Genomic DNA, 17259 nt, shown 5'->3' on the forward strand with positions numbered 1-17259 from the left:
TTCAGTTCTGGTCTTATGAGTAAAACCTATTTGTATTAACAAAAATTTGAAAGTACCGGTGGTTGTAAAATGATTAAATTTAAATTGAAAGAATGCAAGTATCACACGTGCGGATTAAAAATGACAAAAGTCATATTATAATCCATCAAAAATAGCCATATAAGTCATATTGTTTTTGCAGTCAGTTAATTTGTGGACTGAAATTTGATTTCAATTATTTATTTAGGGCTGCACAGTGGCGCAGTTGGTAGAGCTGTTGCCTCGCAGCAAGAAGGTTCAGGGTTCGATTCCCGGCCCCGGTCTTTCTGCATGGAGTTTGCATGTTCTCCCTGTGCATGCGTGGGTTTTCTCTGGGTACTCCGGCTTCCTCCCACAGTCCAAAAACATGACTGTTAGGTTAATTGGTTTGTCTAAATTGCCCTTAGGTGTGAGTGTGTGTGTGATTGGTTGTGTGTCCTGTGTGTCTCTGTGTTGCCCTGCGACAGACTGGCAACCTGTCCAGGGTGTATCCCGCCTCTCGCCCGAAACGTTAGCTTGAGATGAGCACCAGCAACCCTCCCGACCCCACCAAGGGACAAGGGTGCAAGAAAATGGATGGATTATTTTTTTATTTTTTTTTATAAATGTGCTAAGTTTACAACATTTGTTAAATCCAAACCAAACTAACCAAATCCTAACTAAATTTCAAAATGATTCAAATTTAAGTAATTAAAGATTAATATCTGAGTCCATCTGAAGCCCATTTTTAAGTTTTGAAGTTTTCCTAATAAAACTCTTGGAATAAAGTCCTAATGCTGACTTCTGGGTCTGGCCCCAATGTGGGCATCTTGTGCAAACTTTTCTGGAGGAGTTTGTGCCACATGACTACTTTCTGCTCACATTTTATTTTAAACGGGGTGAGAAAAACGGTCAGCCTCTATGCTCCGAAGACATCAGATCAGTGGACAGAGCTAATAAGTTAATCAGATTTGGCCCAGCGGCTCCCACTCGCCTCGGCTCTGACACGCTGTGGTCGCTGGCCGCTACATTTCCGTTGATAACCCTCTAAACGCGTCTCCTGCTAAATTGTGCTGAGGGAGGCAGGGGTTTAGGTGGAAATCAATGTGCGCAGTCAGCTCAGAGCTGAAACGGCTTGTAGCTTTGACAAATTGATTAATCATGAAATGCCTCCAATAATTTACTGAATAAGCTTTTGCTTTCTTTTATTGTGAGAGGGCAAAACTTCATTAAAGCCTTATTATCTCGACCAATTGATGGTATCAGCTGGCATATTTAAAGGGATTGTAGAAGCTAAGATAATGCCGGTTGCAAACCTAATCCCTTGTGATCAGAGTGGAATTGAAAAGCTCAACAATGTGTGATTCAGTGAATTGAACTGCTAACAGGGTGGGTGTCGGGAGGTGGCGTGGTGTCCGTTTGCCCCTTTTTTTTTTCTTTTTTTTTTTTTTGCAGAGTTGGGGGAAGGGTGTCTGTCTGCTCACAGTGACCTGCCTGTGAATGGGATTAGCCTGCTCTATTAATCTGTGATTACTGAGACTGTCTGACCGCCAGGGCAAAGCTGTGCACGTGAGGCTGCGGCGACCTGAAAGCAGCGAGATCACCCGGCTCGCCCCGGTGTGGATAAACTCATCAAGTCCCTGCTCTCTGTCGTCTCTCCGTCAATACAAACCCCGTTAGATCTATCCCGTCAGCGTCACTCTGAACCACCTGACGGCATACAATAGTTTTTTTGGGAGGGTTGTGGGGCGGGAGGAAGCGTGATTGCAATGTCTTCCGAGCAGCGCATTCCCAATCGTTTGCGCCTGACTGGGTTGTTGGAATTCCTCGACTCAAAAGAGTGAAAAGAGGCGCCGACTTATAAGAGGGAGCAGCAGGCTGGAGTTTCTCAGCTCCTCGGGCCATTCATCCCCTCCATGTAACAAACGCCTGGCAAAGCAGCCATTCAGCAGATAATTAGTTCTCGCGCTGGTCAGGCTCGGTTGGTGCTATACTCATTTTACACATTCATGACATTCGATCTTTAAACACTGCGGGTTGTAGTTAACAGTGTCAGTCTGATTTTTTTATTTATTTTTTTTTAAACCCTAAGTGTTCTTATTGTTTTGTTTCATGTTGCTGTGAATGTAGGGGTGCGCAAGGCGGAACATCGAGGGGGTGTTTTCTAATCTGTAAAGGCATTAGCGAACGGGATCCAGAGACGGTGTGGGTGTTGTGTTTGCTTGCTTGATAAAGGCAATGCAGTGTGGCCACCTGTTTGTTACTGCATGCAGTTAGATTCAGTGTCTTGTAATGTCTCTGGATTAAGCTTTCTCAATCTTTCCTGTATCCTCACAGCTTCTTCCTTCTGCGACTCTTCAACGTAAACCAGTTTTGTGGAGTGTGTGACTCACAAAACTGATAGATTCTCCTACCTGAGCTATGTAGCTCTCCAGCTCCTCCAGAGGTTCCGTGGGTGTCTTGGCTGTTTCTCTGATCAATGCTCTCACAATCTGCAAGTTTAGATGAACGGCCACCTCTTGGCCAAGTTGCAGTTGTGCAAAGTCTTTCTGTTTTTGGATAATGGATTAAATCTGAGTGTATTTATACTGAGAATGAACTCATTTCTCTGCACAGTGGCGCAGTTTTTAGCACTGCTGCCTTACAGCGTGAAGGTCCTGGGTAAGATTCATAGCCAGTGCTTTTCTGCATTACGTTTTGAGTGAGTTCTCTGCAAGCACTTCCAAAAGTCTGAGCCTTAGGTTAATTGGTCAGTTTGGTTTAGGGGGGAGCAGTTATTGTATTAGTTGCATTCAACATTGGTAGCATGGTTCTTTGTCTCTGTGATGTGATGTGATGGACAGACGGCATGTTCCCTTGACGCTGGAAAGACGAGGGAGATTAGACAATGGATGATATAATTCCGCTTTGCAATTGCATTGTCTGTCATGCAAAATTCCCAAAACAATGCAATAAGTTTTTTATTGCCAGGTGAGGAAATGTTAAAATGTTAAAGGTTTATAAAAACTTTTTTTTTTAACTTTCATTCTTCAATATCTTTCTCTACACTTGTTCAGGCTCTGGAAATATATTTCCAAACTATATAGGAAGCCCAATATTGGAACAAAAAAACGTACAATATGGATGTTTATCTTTTAAACAAATTTCCAAATGACTTTGTAATATGTTTTTAATGGATTTGGTAAAGCAGTAATAGCTTGTCGAGGTGGTGTGATTTTATTTTATTTTTTTTTCCCCTTTGCTTACCGGAGTTTACGAGGTTAAAGTTCCTCGTACTTGGAAGTATGTGCACCTAATTCTCCGGAGCACTTTATGATCACTGAGGACTCCCAGCCAACCATGATTGATGGGCTAACTTTCAGAAGGTCTGCAGGGCTGTAAGTCACCCGCCGCACACTTAGCCGATAGTAAATATCAGGAGAGTAAATGCAGAGCAGAAAGATAAGAGCCTTGGAGTTCCTCTGGCCTTCCTCTCTTGGAGTGATTTTACATCCTGGACAGCACTGGGATACATATTTTTACAGGTGCATCATATCATTCAGCATCATTAAAAACGTTTCATTTCAGTAATTCTATCCAAAAAAAAATGAAACTCGTATAGATTTATTGTGCACATATTTTTGCATTATTTAGCATTTTTATGTCTGTATATTTTGACCATAATGACTTAAAGCTAGTGGTAAGCCAAAATTCAGATTCTGAGCAATTTTTAGCAAATAAAATCTATAGATTAAAAAAAAAAAACAATTAAGCAGAAATGTTTTTTTTTTTTGGTCAACAAGATTATTGGAAAGACAGCAGATACTCACCGTGTAAGCTAAGAAAGGTCACTGCTGTAGAAATACAGGATACTGTATCCAAATATATTAATGGAAAGTTAAGTGGAAGAAAAACTGCACCATAACCACAATCTTGAGAAGTTTGCGATGATGTTTTTGGTGGAGTTTCTCAAGGCCTGTGCTGGAATCAGAGCTTCATGAGCAACCACAGACAGACACGAGCTGCAACTGAACCAATTCTGAATAAAACTGTGAGAAGCATCGTGCTTGAAGAGCAGAGGTGAACTGTCACTCGGTGGTTCAAAGATCTGTTGTGTACATATTGAGTGCAGTACGCATCTATTCTTATTTGAGATGTGATTTATTTTTTTAACTAACACACTTTCTACTCAGGTTTCCATCAGTTTGCTTGGATACGGCCATCCTCCAACAGCCAGCTGCTTCAGCAATGACCTCTTGTGACTTACCCTCCTCAAGGAGGGTATCAATAACAGTCTTCTGAACAGCTGTGAATTTGACCGCTTTTTTTTTTTTTTTTACCACAAATGCTTATAACATTCTGTATTTTATGCTCTTCATTATTGGTCTCGTATGTGCTATTTATTATTTCAATATTCTGCAATAATGACAACAAATCAATGCTTGAAATACATTCTCTTTGTGTGCATCATAAATTTATGCAAAAGCATGTTCCAGGCTTTGAGTTGAAATCCTGGAAAAAAAGAGAATATTTTGGGGATCGCTCTGACTTCCTGAGATGCAACGATATTTATCTGAACAACAAACAAGTCGTGTGCAAGTTGTTTTATTTGCACACAATGATATGCCTCAGGTGGCATGCCTACCTGCAGTTTACATGTTTTATAGCTGTGTAATTATTTAACCAAAGGCTTTAGTGGGTCTGGTGTTTACTCAGAGACAAATGTGGTCTAATTGGCCCCTCCTTCTCTGATACCGACCCTCGGTGCATCGAGAAGCCTCCTCCTCCTCTTCCTGTATGCCCTTTAATTACAATGGCTATTTTTGATGGATTAAGTCCAGTGAATGCATTCAAAGCCAAGGGTTGGCGGGTCGGAACCGCGGCTTCACCTGGACCGACTCCGGTGGCGCGTTCTGCGACGCCCGCGTTGCGTCTCCCTGCAGCTCTAAGCCGACTGATTGAGGCTTCTTTTACTCGTCGCTCTGGACCCGGGCCAGGACACAGGCTGTCTAGCACATTAGGCACCACCCCCCACCCCCCCCTCTGCAAGTTTGAAATGTGAGCTGCCTGCATTTTTTTTTTCTCCCTCCACTCCCCTCTCCTCCCTCCCCTCACGCTCTCTCCCTTCTGGCGAAGTGGCTGTGGCTGCCTCTGTGTGATGTGTGTATTGGGAGAGCAAGCAATGGATCACTAGACAGAAAAAGAAGATACATCAATAACAGCTGCATACATCCGAGGTGAGGAGATAAGCATTTGGTTCTCTCCCTCTCTCTGCCTGTCCTTCCCCCCCATCCCTCTCCCCCATATATCTCTGTGTCTTTAACCCCTTTCCTGCTGCCGAAGCCGGCTCCTTGATTTATATGGTGAATGATTTGCAGTGCCGCCTGCTTTCTTCTCTGAACACAAACCTTTTCTCCTCCTTTGCTCTATGAAGTTTCCTTCTCTTTCAGCAGCTTATCCATTTTTTTCCCCTTTTTTTATTTATTTTCCTCCTTGTTGTCTCTGGGGGTATTTGTTGCTTGAGTGCAGGAAGAAAAAAAAAAAAAAAAGCCGGTGGCAAGTGGAGCAGGAACCCCATTAGCGGCGACTCCATCTGTGATTGGTTTTGCCTGCAAAACGGAGAGCGCGGCCATGAATAATTGATGCGTATTGTGCAGTCAGCCACTGGACACGCGGTGGAGACGGAGAGAGGAAGCCGCTGCCCTGAGACACTGAGAGGGGTGGGTGGTGGGGGTGAGGGGGCGAGGGAGGTGAGGGGTGGGAGAGGAGGAATGTTTTAATGGAAGAGAGAAAAGGTGGGAGGGATAAAAAAGACACTGAAAGAGAGCTTTAAAATAGCTGCTGGTTTCAGTAGTGCGGAGATTAAGGCTGCCCCGCATCGCTTTTGTTTTGCCGTTGCAGATTTGCGCTCAGAAGTGTTTTCCAGGCACATGAGCTCCCTTTTGCTCTGTATTAATGATGAGGCGTCGCTGGAGTCGGCTGGCATTTTTGAAACATGGAAGGAGTGCCGAGGAGGATTGACTGCCACAGCCTGAGTGAGACGAGGCTGCAAAGCTGTGAGCTGTCAAAAAGGAGGAGACAACAGATAACGAGTGTTGAGGGGGGGCGGGGGGTTTACTACAGGACGATCATTGACATGAGGGAAGGTGGATGTGCTTCTGCAGCAGAGGAGCGCTTCACTTTGTACCACCCCTGGAGGGACAGAGGGAGGGTTGATTTCTGCGTTGTTGGGCGCAGGCGGGCAAATGGGGGTTGACAGCATGACGAGTGGCTTGCAGCGCCCCGCATGACGGAGGCTCAACAGCTGACTGCTGCATTTGACCCACTTACAGCTGACACAGAAGGGGTCAGAATGGCCTTGATTATCTCCAAGGGTTGCTCTGACCTACTTGAGACGGCGTTTTCCATGAGCCTCTTGGCAGTTTTGTCAAGCAGTGACAGGAGCCAAGGGCGCGCGCACGTTTCTCCACGTGAAGGAATCCAATGGTTCAGCAGCAGTTTTCCGCACGATCTGCGTTGTTCCATTTGCTCGTAATCAAAGGCAACTCTGAACATGTGGGTGTTTGGCTTTGATTTAAATGGACTCGGTGTTTCAGCTGTTTTGCAGTGTTCTGGAAGTTTGTTCCAAATATAATGCAGCTTTTTGAAATGGAAAACTAATAAACCGAGACACACCCAGTCAACCATTTACCTGCCAGTAACAATTTCCAGTTTTCTTTGCAGTATGAACTGCAGATTTAGATTTTGAATGTGTCCAGTTTTCTTACACGTACAAATTCAGGTGTATAAAACAAATTTGTGGAGTAGGCACAACCATACACAGAGGTTATGATCCCAGCCGCAGGTCATTTACTGCATGTCCTCTCCTCCTTCTGCCTTCCTTCCCATCAAGCAATTAAAATAGGTCACTAGTGACAGAAAATCCTAAAAGAATTCATCAATTACATGGCAACTCAATAATTCATTAAATTGGTCAACAATTAAATTGAATTCAGCAGAAAATCGCGGGACGCATGAAAGGATGCGGTGCCTTGCAAAAGCCGTTTCCACGGCTTCTGCAGCCTCCAGCGGGTTTGTATTCAGAAGAAAATCATTCCCACAGTGGAATATACAATCACGGCAGTCTTCCACAGGCTTCTTGAACATGTACTGTTTTGATTGTAGGCCAAAGATGTTCATTTTGGTCTCGTCTAACCAGATCTCTGTCTCCTTCACAGTTTGTAAACGGGTCTTCTTAATGCTTTCTGCCACTCTTCCATAATGGCTAGATATGGGGAGTACTTCCCTTCAACAGATTCTCCAAGCTGAACTTCTAGACCAGTGGTTCTTAACCTGGGTTCGATCGAACCCCAGGGTTTCGATGAGTCTGTCTCAGGGGTTCCACGGAGCCTCTGCTGCGGAGGTGAAGACACACTTGTGTAAAGTCGTGATGACGCCCCGCTTTGCCATCACTTGCTGCAGAGGATCACGTTACATTGCTTAGCCAATCAGAGCTGCGGAGGAGCCCTGATTGAAGGAGCTCCTCTCTCAGCATGGATTTGAACTTGTGTCTTTATTTACTTCAGCAAAACTCGCCGTTTTTACCAAATTATGTAACTTTCGGTGTACTTCTAAATCTGCTCCTTAGCCGCATCTTTTTGGGGTTGCTACTGCCTCTAGTGGCATGAGGGTGGCAACACAACTAATATAATTACATTACTAAATCAGAATACCGCAACGTCTTTATTATTTATTATTAGTTTTTCTTTCTCTTAAGAATGTAGAGCTAATTAAATGATCTAAACAAGACCTTAAAGTGGTTCCAGTTTCTCTCGATGGCCAACCTGTTGAAACTGTGGCAAATTTTAAATACCTTGGGTCGTTCCTGGACAGTCAGCTCAACTGTGCTGAAAACACTGACTAGATTTTGAGCAACTGTTCTCAGAGACTCTAAGAAGAATTAATGATCTTGCAGTGACCCAACTAGACTCTAGTTGGGTCACCCCTATGTCTTGGATTTGGGGGAAAAAAACATATTTTATTTATCACTACAGAAGGGTTCGGTGAATGCACATATGAAAGTGGTGGGTTTGGTACCTCAAAAAAGGTTAAGAACCACTGTTCTAGAGTTACCATGGGTCTCTTGGCTTCTGCTCTGATTAATGCAGTCCTTGCCCGGCCTTTCAGTCTAGGTGGGTGGCCACAATTTTTAGGTCTGAAGTTGCGTCATACTCTTTCCAATTGTAACTGATTAATTGGAACAAAGTTCTCTGAAATGTTCAAAGTTTTGTAGTGTTGTTTTCTGACTGAACTCTGTTTCAATCATCTCTATAACTTTACCCTGTCTGCCATATTTCTTGGCTTCATGAGGCTGTTTTTTGTTGTTTTTTTTCACTAAAGTTCACTAACAAACCCGTCAGACTTTCATAGAAGAGCTAGATTCACACTAACTTTTGTATYGGTGTCTTATGAAGGCGATTTTTGCGCTGGATTTTATTATGGGATTTCAGAACAAAGGGATTTCAATTAAACTGCACACCACTCTTTTTAGGTATTCATTTCATGAGAAAATCATCTATACTTCCACTTCACTATAAATAAGCTGTCTTGTTGAGCTTTTAAATTAAATCTTAAACCAATTGCGTTTTTGAGTGTAAAGTAATAAYGTGCAAATATTCAAGGGTCATGCATACGTTTATAAGGTAGTGGAGTCACCAACCCTACGTTATCCTTAGTCAGTATTAATTGTGTATTGAAAATGAATTAACTCTGGKGGACAATCATTCGATCTGTYTGGAAAAAAAAGTTTGTAATAAGAGCTTTTGGAGAAGATTTCTCCAACTTGTTGGCCGTTGTTGCTCTGTCAGCTTCACCTCTTCCACTCTGCCTTGGACATTTAGTATTTTTCCAAAGGTCAAACAGCTTTGACCTTTTTATTTTCATTTTCTCAGCGGGGGAATAGCAGAATGYGGAAATACACYAATTGCTGTTGTGATATGTACATTTGTCCAAGAAACCTTTTTGTTACTGAAATTTAAGAACATTAGCAACAAACAGCCACGGCCTGTGACTTGCTCACAGCTTYTATGTGATAGTTCAGTTAAATTAAAAAAAATAGAGAGATTTTGATTCCACTTATGTTGCTCACAGATCACATATTAAACTTTGACTGAATATGATGACTTGACTTTTAATACAGAAGGGTCCGAAATAAAGGCGAAWAGATCTGTAGTAATAACCTGTGAATAAACAAGATGTGTCATATTTTTTTCATTTAAGCAGGATGTTYCAACAGTGTTATTTACCACATGACATGTTTTGACGTTTGAAGCTGTCAATAAATTAGAGGTAAGCATATTCCCCAGCTTAACAAAGCTCACTCTCTGTATGCAGGGGTAGGATTTAATGGTCACACTAAAAAAACAAGATGTTTTTTTTTTTTATCACCACACTGGGACAGCAAAAAAAAAAAGCTTTAAAACTTCAACAAATGATCATACTGTCAATCAGTACGGTAGTTAWAGCAAAGGGAGAAAGTGATGTCTAGTAGAGCCAAATATGTAAAAGCATTCAAAACAGCAACACCTTGATTTACTTGATGTGATGAAAACACTTTGCTGATTTTATTTTACATGGTAATGCTAACCTTTCGTCCCCACCTCTCAGTTCAGAAATTGTTTTTCTTCTATGTCACTAGACAAGATCTATTATATTATTTTATGATAAAACCTATGGGTAATCATGTATTTGTGTAATCGTCTCAAGTTACTTGCTTCCTGAACGAAAGTTGCTGGAATTCTGGCCCATTCCTCCTGATAGAACTAATGTAGCTGCAAGATTTGAAAACATTTAGTATCCCAATAATCTTATCCTGGATCAAGTTTGAATGTTCCACTTGGCGCTAGTGTTTATCTTGAGGGAGCTTTTTTCATTCAGATCCTGAGCTGCTGCACATATGGACGTCTCTAATGAGCCTAGAGGGGTGCCAGGACCGGACCCGCTTCCCCCAAGTGTCCTTTTTTCCCCCTCCCCGTTTCCAAACAGTCTCTGACCTGAAGCGTGCTGTGAAAAGGTCGCAGGTGAATCAGCCACCAGCATATGCAGCCGTGACACTACAGGCCCTGTCCAGCACCCCTAGGTGGGCACTACTCCGGGCACATCTGCTCTCTGCCTAATTAGTATCATGGTGGACAGGGGCTTAAGGCTGGGGCTTTGTTAATGGCAGCCTGTTGCTTTGGGAAACAATCTGGCTCTTGTCAGCTGCGTCTTTGCTGGTTTGATAATCTGGTCGGAGATGTGCRTGGTTAAAAACAGTCTGCGTCAGTACAGGTGGCTGTTTGGGCAGGTGAAAGGTTCATCGGTCGCACAGTTCATAATCGATGTGATCTTGTTTGATTTTTGATAACTATTTAGGTTCACATTTTTTGGATATTGGTTTCATTGGTTACAATATATTTCTTAATAAAAASCCCACTGGAATGTCAATTACCCACTCATTTAATCAATCATTTAGCGTTTCTTAATGTGAATGCACTGTAATACYATGACATTTAAAAGACCTATTAATATTGGAAAAATATAAAAACTGGAAAAAAAAAAGTACCACAAATGGTACTTGGATTGGCTTCGGAGGCAAATTTTGGTATCAACAATTTACGTAATAACGTAATGTCCAACTGAAAAGCAGAAATAGCAATAAAAGTGAAGACAGGGAACACTACTGCAACTTCTACTGCGAGATGAAGCAGACTACCAGAGAACCGAGATGTAGGTTTGTATCCAGTCATCTTAACGAGTAAAGACATATTTGAAAGTCGGTCTGTATACGTACATACAATAAATTCTCAGAAGGATGTAAACAGTCTTACAAATTTCAAAAGAGTCTGAACCATATGGGCTCTTTTGTTAAACAAACATAATTGTTGCATACATTATGAGARAATATGTTAGGAACCTGGTTTTCTTAGGCAGCTGTTGGCTTGTGTTTAACCATAACTAAGACATGACAGTTGCAGCAATGAGATCTGCATAATTTTGTCAAATACATCACAAAATGCTCCAACTGGCATTCATTTAGTACTAAATAGATTTCTTTAAAGGCTTACAGTAATAATCCTTATCTGAAMGCAGAGAGCCAAGATTCTCTTTGAAGATAAACATCTTATCTTCTYTCTATTGATTTTTTTTATTCGGGATTTCAGCCTTTTCACATTCACAGATCTGTATTTGCATCTCAAGCAGATTGACTGTGCTTCTTTTACAATCTGAATGTTGRTACATTTGAATGAGTGGGAAGTTAAAGAACTCYGGATTTCAATAAAATCAAATCTGTGTTTTCCTTTATTTGCCTCTACTCTCTTTCCTTCCACTTGGCCCCATATGCTCATGGCTTCAGTAAAACCTTTCTGGTTTGCCTCCAGCAAATCCCCCTCCCCCCTCCCAAGCTTCTCCTCCTTGGATGGACATGGCACGACATTGTGGCCATGTGGCCAGCAGGAGGCTGTATTTAAGTCGGGGCAGCCCTGAAATGGGCCATAAAACCTAGCCAGCAAGTCTGGCTCCCCGCAAGGCAGCGGATCCTAAGCACTCATTGACAGGACTCCAGTATGGCGGCTTCCAAGAGAGCCGCAGAGAAAATAATGCAAGAAAGAAGACATAGATGAGGTGCAGACAGGGGCAGTTGTCTGGTCTCAATAAACGGGCTGTTTTATAACTGTTTATTTCAATCCACAATGCTGCTTTTTTACACTGATTGGTAAAACGTTTTTATTTATTTATTGAGACCACACATCAACCATAAAATTCATCCATCCAGCCATCAAGACAACCTCTGTTGAAATACATTCTTAATAAAAGTTTGTATTTAAATTTAATAGATTTTTTTTTTAAATGTGCATAAAATTTTTTATTTTATTTTTAAAGCAGCAAACATGAATCAGGAAAAGTATGCAATTTTGCAATTAAAAATCTATTGGAACCCTGGTGCTAGTTTAGTATTGTTCTGCCATTATTTAACAAGCCCTGTAATTCTTTTCTGCAAAAGGCAAGGGAAGCCAAGATCCAATTGGCTCACTTTTCTTTTTTTTTCCCCATTTTCTGTAATGATTGATTGCCTGTCTTGGGCTGAAAGTTTAATGCTCGCTATACCAAAGTGATCAAGAATGATTACCTGAATTATGAGAAAATGGGTCAGACTATCTTCTATTGTAGTTTCTCAAAGCATTTGGCATCCCAAGGTGAGTGAAGCTGCACAGTYACATGAAATTAAGCTACATTTTTATTGGATCATTGCATTAGCACTTGTGTAAATTTGGTGACGACAAAGGGATGCTTGACAGCTAGCCGGTGGTATCCACGTCAGCCACTTGTGATTATGATCCAGGGCAGCTTGGTGATGACTAGACCTGCACTAGCAACTAATCATTAAAGTAATTTTTTATTTATTATTCAGAAGTTCTCATAAGTACTCCATGTACTCCTGTAAGAAAAAAAAAAAAAAACTTTGACTAAAACCAAACTTGGTTGTTTTGCACAGTTTCTGTTACCAGGGATTCCAGGGGCTCCCCACACTCACTCTTAGTTTAATTGACTTTGGCCTGCAGGAGCCTYGYGTCCATTCATCCCCTTTTTGGGCAGAGAAGAAGAAGGGAGGAGGAATAGAATGTGAATAGAGGCGGCATCAAAAACTGGAGAGTGCAGCCCACTAGAGCTGCCCTTGTTAGTTTGCTCATGCTCTTTGTTCTCCTTTCAGCCCTTCTGGCTGGATGTCTTCAAACAAGCTGTTTTGGGGTCATGATTTTTGACGAGCAGCGTACATCGAATATGGTGGTCTTCTTTATTAGAGTTGGGGTGGAGACATGTGTATTTGTAATGCTGATAATGTGATGATTGGGTGTGCACTGTGTGTTTTTAACGCGGACGTTTGGTGGCCAAGTCGCCATGTGGGACGATGCCAGGTGGATTGTCCAGGGTTGACAAGGGAGCAGGTGTCTATTAGATACAGAGCAACAAGGAGGGGGGTGGTGGCGGGTGGGGTTGGATGAGGATCATAAGAGCTTCTGGCATCTGCCTTACCTGCTGCCTYCCCTGCAGTGCAGAGCCAGTAAGTGGAGAGAAAGAGAGGAGTTAGAAAAGGAAAAGAGACAAAGAGAGGAGCGGAGAGCAGTCTTTTAAAGGAGGCAGCAAGTGTGTGTTAGACCTTTTGTAGAGGAAGCCATTCATGCCATGTTTTTAGAGCTCTCCCGTCAACTCGCTGTTGTATTCCTTATTCATTGTGGTTACGCCGATTGTAGTTTAGTGTAGTCTTGTGAAAAMGTTCTTAGTTTAGAATGTGTGCGTTCCGTTTAGTTGCAGGAGAGAAAGCTTCTCAAGAGTTCAGTTTTGAGTTACTTTAAGTGCAAAGTGGTCAAAGTTTCCAGTAATCCTTTTTTTRGATGAKCATTACTAAAATAAGAACCCTACTGCAACCGTTGCCTTATCGTCAACTTAGATTCAAGATCTGCGCAAYGCAAATTTAATCATCTAAAAAAAATGTATACTTAAGCTTCCATGTAAAAAACAGATTCAAGACTGCAAGGAGTCGGAAGCAGATGCTGTGTGAAGWGTCGTTGTTTGTACTACTGTTATCTCTTTGGAATTTCAAGGAAACTCAACTTTCATTAACTATCAAGTGAGAAATCACTCTAACCTTCTTTTATTTTTGCATTATTGTCCATTTGATTAATTTGCTAAAGCTCACCTGGAATTGAGGATTTCTCCCAAGATTTTCATGTCTCATCAAAATTTTAATTTAGGTCTAAGCCAAATGAAGTAACTCTATTCCTAAACCGTGAGTTTCYTCCGTGTTTTATTTTCCTGGCTCAATACATCTTAATCACATAAATGGTTCATTAAAAGGCCTCTTCTTTCCAAGCAACATAAAAATAAAAACCACACTGAAACCTTTAGTCCTTCTCAATTAATTGATTTTGAACAAAGTTTAGGAAGTACTTTGGAAGAACTTTTTAGCATGAAGTCACTGGTTTAACTTCAAAGTAATCCCATGACGATGTACATCTAATAAATACAAGTCCAGATTTCTCTTTTTGGATCCAGAAGTGTTCTGGTTGCCCCAGTCCTCCCAACACTGATGGGCAGTCACAAGTGAGTAAGCTTTGGATGCATGCAAACAGTCATGCGGCAAGCCAAAGCAAAATACTTGACAATGGTAATGTGTGTGGGGGGTGGTGGGTGTACATTATCATTGGACAGAGCATTGAACAACTGTCAGAGATGCAGTCAATGTCATTTGTCATGTCTCCCCGGGGCTTCATGACAGGGCTGGAAGCTGGAGGCCAAGAGGCTGAACCACCCATCTAGTCCCAGCAGATGTGTTTGCCGCCATTCGCCATGGTTGACCATCAGGCAGCGGCAGCTGAGCACCAGAATATCAATACGGTTCAGACTCTGCCGTTCCCCCTGGGACTATCTACCAAGGAAACAGGGCTGTCCCTTTTCTCTTTASTGAAAGAGGGATAGAAAGTCTTTGCCACCAAGGAAACCAACAAAAACATGACGAAACACTAGTTTGAATCTGTTCAGACTGACATTTGGAAACCCAACACCTGAGGCGATTTTTTTATTATTTTTTTWATTTTTTCCCCCAGTTTTGGCTGCAGGAGGGAGACAGACACGTCCATTGAAGGGCCATCTGTGGGGTGGCATGGAAAAGAGAAACAGTAATTCTTTTGTGTCCATCATCCAGAGAGTTGTTTTCGTAAGAGAGATGAGGAGGGTTTGGAGTGTAAGGAATAAATGATTGTGTGTTTCTCCTCTTGTTATATGATACCTCAAGTTAATCCCCCAAGTGAATGACAGAGGTGTACATTCAAACAAACTGGTGCTTAGTTGAGGTGGTAACTGAGCTGGGATAAGACTTTTATCCAACAGTAGAGCAGAATAATTCTTCTTTAAGTGGTAAAGTGTTGAAATCGTTTGTAGACATTTCTTTCTTCTGCTTATCCTTGCCTGGAGTTCTCAGTGTTGGTTGTGAAAGTGGCCAGAAAGCCTCATGTCAGTGGCTCTGGATCAGCTCACTCTTAAGAAACAAGATTCTGAGAAATGTTCCTTGTTATTCCAGATATTAGGAGATTATTTGGTGAAAACATTATATTAGGTCCTATTTCTGTTGGTTGTGATTCTGGTCCCCCACATTTGAGTTGCCACATTATGATCCCAGGTCAAACCAGAATAACTGAACAGTTTTTGTTTCTCAAATTGACTGAGTGGAATGTAAAATTTTCTTTGGTTGTCGATCATTGGTTGTTAAAGTTTGATTGAAAGATTTAACGTGATCGCTACAAAATGACGCCTACTGCAGGATGTTTTTTTTTTCACTGAGCATGACTTTACCATTTATCTATAGGACATAAATGACTAAATCAAAACTTATATTCCATGACGTAGGAACATTGATAATGTGTATATATGAAATTATGGTTTAAATTGGCGATGGGGTCAATTGACCCTGAGCCGATGAATTCAGAAGATGTGTTTATCAACATGAAGAAGTGCAAGTTACCCCTTGTTGSAAGTGAATAATGGGACCTAATTGAGCTGTAACATGCTGGCTGGTTGCCAGGCTGTTGAACTGAAAAACTCTCCCCATCAGAAGGAGCTCTACTGAGAGGGAGATTGCTGTTAAAAACCCTGCAGGACATTCTCACACAGACATGTATTAATCTATAAGCCACACTTGGATCAGGTTGCATTTAATTGATGGGAAGTTGCAAGTTGCATTTACCTGCGCGTGTGATGTGTTTGGTTTAACTGCACCTGAGCGGCCTTTTCTGTCAGCTAGAGCGCAGACGTGTTAAAGTCGGATCAATTCTCCAGAGAAGCTGCACAGCCTGTCTCCTGGCACCTGCYTCACGAAGAACAGGCAAGAGGAAAAGAGGGAAGGAGGAGGAGGAGGAGGAGGAAAAACCCAGCTGCCTCTGTGCCTGAGCCCCGTGCTGCTTTTAAAGGAGCGGGAGGGAGAGGAGGGAGACTGCTGGCACCATCTGTACACGTCTTTTGTATTCCAGCCCTCGTCTTTACACAGAGCGAGGCTGGTGTGCTCAGTGTTCAAATGAAAGGATAGGAGGTGCCTTTTGGGGGCGGGGGTGGTTGCAGCGCACTTGTGTGTTGATGCAGAAACTCGGCGTCAGAGGACATCTTGTGCCCTATTTATTTGTGCGTTGTACAGTGTCAGTGAAGCTTGTACTGTGTTTGCAAGCAGCCATGTGTGGCCACATACCTGGGTTGCCAGGTTTGTGAAGGCAGTCAGCAGCTTTTGTTTGCTCAGCCCTCCTATCAACCCCATTAGCCTGGTGTCTCCTCTGTCAGTGACTCGCCGAAGTCTTTTTTTTTATTGTGAAAGGTAGACCATGTGTGTATAGATGCAAGGACAGCCTGAACTCTCTGCTGTCACACTGATGTGACTTTTTATTATTATTATTATTATTATTATTATTATTATTATTGCATGAACTGCAGCTAAAATCACTCACCCATCCACCCCTCCAGGTCCTGAAGCGGTGTGAAGCATAAGGAGGGGTTGCTACCTTAGATTGAATCCACTCCCTTTTTTCGTTTCTGCTGCTTCAGACAGCAGCTACATAAAATCAGAGGGAGTGAGGAGGAAAAGTGAGTGCTTTGTACATAAACATTCACTGCAGAAGAAAAGCATATGATGATCCAACAGACTGTGTTGGCTGTCAAACCGTGTGGTAGGTGAGTGTGGGTAGAAGAAACAGAGTCAGGGTGACCTCTAGTGGCCATGAGGAATAATTACAGCCATGAGTTCCCTCTATAAATTAGGTCTTCTTTTTTTTTTTTACTGTTGGAGAGATTTAGCTTAAAAAGCATTAAGGATGTAAATACAGATTTGTAGAATATATTTTTGTTACTAATTGTTAAAAGACATTCGGTGGACAGATTTTTATATTATACGTACGATTTATAACATGAAATATCCACACCCCTTCAGCTTTTTCACGTCTAATATTACAACCACAAATGTCTGTGAATTGTATTTGGCTTTTAAGTGACAGAATAGCAGAAAGTTGGGAAAATGATACAAAGTTGTTGTTTTTCCTACAAATAAAAGTCTCATAAGTTTGATGTTGTCATGTCGGTTTTAAGGTTGCGAACCCACATGCAAGAACACAGTCAGACAGAGCGAGTCAGAAACAATAATGTTTATTGAAGGATCAGGGAGCTGGTGGCGAAGCCGAATCGGCGGACCGGTTCTTCTACTGCCAACGGGAAAAAGCAGGGTTAGCG

The 17259-nt window shown here is 42.0% G+C and overlaps 1 protein-coding gene across 4 annotated transcripts in view; it reads left to right on the plus strand.

Moving 5' to 3' along the window:
* The window catches only part of LOC103481466 (zinc finger MIZ domain-containing protein 1), a 124021-nt gene that overhangs the window by 88863 nt on the left and 17899 nt on the right, over window positions 1-17259 (plus strand). Inside the window, exon 1 of one of the 4 annotated variants that reach the window (XM_017310895.1) lies at window positions 5041-5213. The exons of the other annotated variants lie outside the window; for them this stretch is intronic. The gene's annotated coding sequence lies outside the window, so the exon portion shown is untranslated. Of the gene's footprint in view, window positions 1-5040; window positions 5214-17259 lie in introns of those variants that run through there. 4 annotated transcript variants of the gene reach the window in all.

This window comes from Poecilia reticulata, linkage group LG19, assembly GCF_000633615.1.
Source record: "Poecilia reticulata strain Guanapo linkage group LG19, Guppy_female_1.0+MT, whole genome shotgun sequence".
NCBI lineage: Eukaryota > Metazoa > Chordata > Actinopteri > Cyprinodontiformes > Poeciliidae > Poecilia > Poecilia reticulata.